The sequence below is a fragment of the Galleria mellonella genome, unplaced genomic scaffold (genome assembly GCF_026898425.1).
Source record: "Galleria mellonella isolate WM207_F2 unplaced genomic scaffold, CSIRO_AGI_GalMel_v1 utg64, whole genome shotgun sequence".
NCBI classification, from domain to species: domain Eukaryota; kingdom Metazoa; phylum Arthropoda; class Insecta; order Lepidoptera; family Pyralidae; genus Galleria; species Galleria mellonella.
Window position 1 is genome coordinate 3,700,309 of NW_026442133.1, and position 4,692 is coordinate 3,705,000.

General features: G+C 32.3%; 1 long non-coding RNA gene across 1 annotated transcript in view; it reads left to right on the top strand.

Annotated features, from left to right (window-relative positions):
- The first annotated feature begins 750 nt into the window (after window positions 1–750).
- The window catches only part of LOC128201847 (uncharacterized), a 5,503-nt gene continuing 1,561 nt past the window's right edge, over window positions 751–4,692 (top strand). Inside the window, exons 1-3 of the long non-coding RNA XR_008253464.1 lie at window positions 751–777; window positions 1,596–1,607; window positions 3,313–3,615. This is a non-coding gene — a long non-coding RNA (uncharacterized LOC128201847). The remainder of the gene's footprint in view (window positions 778–1,595; window positions 1,608–3,312; window positions 3,616–4,692) is intronic.

A 4,692-nucleotide genomic window follows, 5' to 3' on the forward strand; every position in this document is an offset into this window, starting at 1 on the left:
AGTCGTGCTTAACGAGGTCCAAATTTAATAAAAAAATTACCTTCCAAAAAGTCACTAGGTCTAGACGGAACCTCTAACAGACTCGTCGTAATCTGCCCACTTGCGGCAGCTATACGAGCAATAGAGGATAAAGCAGGAGTGGGTCATTATCTTTTACACTTGTCTACATAACGGTGTGTAATATAGGCACCTAAATCACGGTCATTTTTTATGAGGTTTTTAATTGATTTGCTTTTTGAGACTAATGTTTTTTCTTTATTATCTCTACAGCAACGGCAACTTGTGAGTCAAGATTTATTATTTTATTTATTTACTTATATAAAAATTAAGTCAAAGCATATATTTATATACTTATTTCTTGTACTCAATCTTCCAATAGATATGGTTGTCTACTTTTATCTATAATTTACTCATTTCAATTTATTATTTTTTTCAATCCGTCCGTATTTGTGTCTCATGAATAAATTTCGATAAGTACTAATGATAATTCTTTGTGAAGTTCAATACATGTCATCATGACGCTTATTGAACGATACATTATTACATTTGCATAACTGTAATTAATCTGACGAAGAGTATATGAGTACTAAGTCGCCTACTTGGGTTGCTTTCGTGGATAGTAAACAACAATTCCGCATTACTTAATAATTATTATAATAGTTAAAACCAATAAATAAAATTATATTGTCAATATTCTTATTAATAAAATAAAAAGCAGAATATAACGAATTATATACAACGTTTTGAATTTTTTTTTCTTCACAGCTAATTCACAAGGTGGGTCCAAACTTACTAATTCTATATATAAATAAATCTTTATTCAATATTTTTTCTCTACTTTTGTATATACATTTTACATCCATTATACACAAATAATTTTCAACGATGTAAATTTTGTGTCACTTTCAATCAATTGAAACTTAGGATTATTTTAGTGAAAATATATAACTTGTTAATATTTAATTTCTCTTCTTCGTGTATTCCGGCATAGTATAGGCCACCCCTTCCTTTCCCGTGGATTTCGTAAGAGACGAAAAAGGAGGGCGAAGTATGGGCAGCAGCGTCCAAAGCCTAACTGTGGATACCAATCCGCCCACCAGCGTGGCAACTACTGTCAAAATCTCCCAAGGAGGAGGCTTATGTTCAGCAGTGGACAGATAAAGGCTGATATGATTATGATAGCCACTATGCATACAATATTATATATATATATATTGGCGTGAATTTACTGGGTACAGAGGAATAACACCTGAGTCCTCAGGATTGGCAACGCATGGGGGGTATCATGCGCGAAACAGTATACTCTGTTATGTCCATGGTACTGCTCATGTCTATAGGCGATGGTTACCACTTTTCATCAGGTGGGCTATCAGCTTGCCATTCTAAGTTGTATAAAAAAAATAATTTTTAATGAAAAATATATCTTACCATCACCTCTTAATTTATAGTTATAACTGGTATATTACGAAACTAAGAATTTCTTGCAATTATCCGAATAATGATGTATTCTGTAAACACCTATCTAGAAGTCATTTCATTAACAAATTTTTCCTTGTTTTATTTCATAACCATTGTTTTTACTTTATTCTCTACAGCATCATCAAATTGTGAGTCAATGTTTTATATATTTATATAAAAATAAATCGAAGTACATATTAATATATTTTTTCATACGTAGATATATAGATAGCTACATAATAGAAAATAGATATATGTATATAGCAATAGGCAACGCGTAAAGCTTGACGCTTGTATAGGAGCGTAATGACCGACTTCTATGGTGTGGTAAGTTACTCGAAGAGATTACGCTGTCGTACGCCGCGTATTGGCGAATAGCGAAATTAAGACATTATTGCCATTCGACCACTAAAGGCTATAAACAAACTGGGCACATGATTACATCGGTGAAATGAATAGAACTATTCGGCCATGTAATCCCGTAGGTGCCCCATGTCAAATATCTAGGCGTTACTTTAGACAGTAAACTAACATTTCGACCTTAAATAAAGCATGTCCGCAATAAAACCACTTTCGTTCTCGGACGTTTATACTCCTTCGTCAATAAGCATAATAAAATGTGTCTTAATTAATAACAAACATTATACAAAGCTTGCGTAAGGCGATATCCTCACCTACGCCATTCCCGTATTCACCTAGGTAGAGTGCCACCTTCTTAAAAGGTTCCAGACTTTATCAAATAAATTCTTGAGGCGAGCCACTAGCGTGCCATGGTTCGTCCACAACGTAGATCTCCATAGCGGTCTCAAACTCCCCACTATACAACATATTATAAAGGAAATATCTAGACGCTTCTTCAACTCCGCCCAACCGCACCCCAATCCACAAAAAACCACCTCACAATGACCTCAGAGTATTTAAGTCGTAGCTGGTGGGCAGGAAACGGCGAAAAGCCGTTGTGTAAATGTTTCCGCAAGTTTGGATTGTTGTATACACTTACCCAGTTTTTTCATCCAGTGAAGCTGAAAAGGGCATCTGCGTTTAACAGCATAAAATAATTTAAAAAAAAACGACCTATTCACATAGGAATGCTAGCAATCTTGCGCGATGGTTGTCAGAGAAGCTCCGCAGCATTTCCAAAAATTCTGTGAAACTTAATTCCATATAAAACTTATAAAACATAAAAAAATATAATAGCTCATACGATACCGATACATTCAAAATATTACTCTAGGTTCTATTTTCAATAAAAAAATACTCAAATATTCAAATGAAAATTATTCCAGTATCGTGTTTAATGATTGACTATACAGCGTTCAATAGATTTATCGGTATTTAAGTTCGAATTAGATTATTTCCTTCCTTATTAAAATCTGTCTAAACTTACGTTCAGAGCGTACCTAGACTTTATAATATTTATAAAAAAAGTATATACTTTAGAATATATAATAGAAGTATATAATGATGAATCTTCCTACGTACTAAGAATTTTGTAATCATCTGAATTGCGCAGGCGTTGGTAGCCAATGCATGTCGATATCGAATTTTACCAGAGGGAGTCTTTGTACAAAAGTCGTTTGCTTGGGTAACTCTGTCCCATTCGTGTTTCAACCGTAAAGCAGTTGTGTTTGCATGGCTGTGTTTCGGTTTGAAGGGTGGAATACGGCGTGAATTTACAGGATACAGAGGTATAACATCTGAGTCCTTACATGAAAGCATTGAGAGACATTGGACTCATTATTTGTTGCACTTGTTTATACGAGTATAACAGTGTGTAATGTCCCTGAATCAAGATCATTTTTTTAATCAATTTTTAATCGTTTTACTTTTATAACTCCTTTATTATATCCACAGCAACAGCAACATGTGAGTCAAAATTTATTATCTCATTTACTCATATAGTTTCTCTTCTATACATGAGCGTTCTGCTTATTTGTGTTGCAATTACGAATATATTGTATTATTGAATAATTTTTGGTTATAAAAATACAATATATTTATAACCAGTATTATTATTATTTACGGATGTGTATTATGATACTGAAAACTAACACCAATATTATATAATATAATATATTGTGCAATGGAGTTTAACTTTAAGGATTTAGTCACATAAACAATTTTTTTTTATATATATATTCATAGCTGAAGCACAAGGTGAGTCTACACTTTCTATTTATAGATACAAATAAAATTTTAATAATATTCCTTAATATATCTATACTCATACGGGAAAATAATGAAGTCACTGTGTTTTTGTCGTTTCCGACAATAGTTTCGACTTTATCCGTAAGTTTCCTACAGGAGGCATTTTGCGCTCTTCGACTCAATGTCTCGCATTTCAAATATGCGAGTTTCGTTTATTTGTTTTACAAGTTTTATTTGTACGAAAGTCGTTTGCTTAAGGACCTCTGTCCCATTCGTGTTTAAACCGTAAAACAGTTATGTTTGCAAGACTGTGTTTCGGTTTTCAAACCAAAACAGCAATGCAATAACATCTGAGTCCTCAAAAATGGCAACGCATGGGGCAGTATACTCTGTTATGTCCAGGGTACTACTGCTCATGTCTATAGGCGACGGTTACCACTTACCATCAGGTGGGCCGTCAGCTTGTTTGTCATTCTAAGTTGTAAAAAAAAGAGCAATAAAGAATAATTATATATATATATATATATATATATATATATATATATATATATATATATATATATATATATATATATATATATATATATATATATATATATATATATATATATATATATATATATATCCATACATACAAATTGTAAGTCTACATTTTAAACTTTTTGACACAAAATTTAGTAACAGCAGCAGAATTTAATGGCATACTTTATATTATTTTTTCAATGTATAAATGCGCTAAAATGTACAATAATAATTACTCTATTCGCGCACACAAATGTAACTTTCCTCCAATATCAGATTGCAATTGCCCCAAAATTAACACAACACAACACATAAAATATCTAGGTGTTATAATAGATGCAAATTTAACATTTGAAAAGCACATTGATTCTGTTTCACATGGTGCGTAAACTTGTCTATATCTTTAAACAACTTCGAAATAAACTATAAAATTGGTATACGATGCATTAGCAAGATCTGTCTTAACCTTGTGCAAAAACTAAATTGATAACACTAGAAAGAGCTCAAAGATTAATATTATGCTGCATTCGACTATAAAACTTTATGAAGACGCAGAGAGGCTTA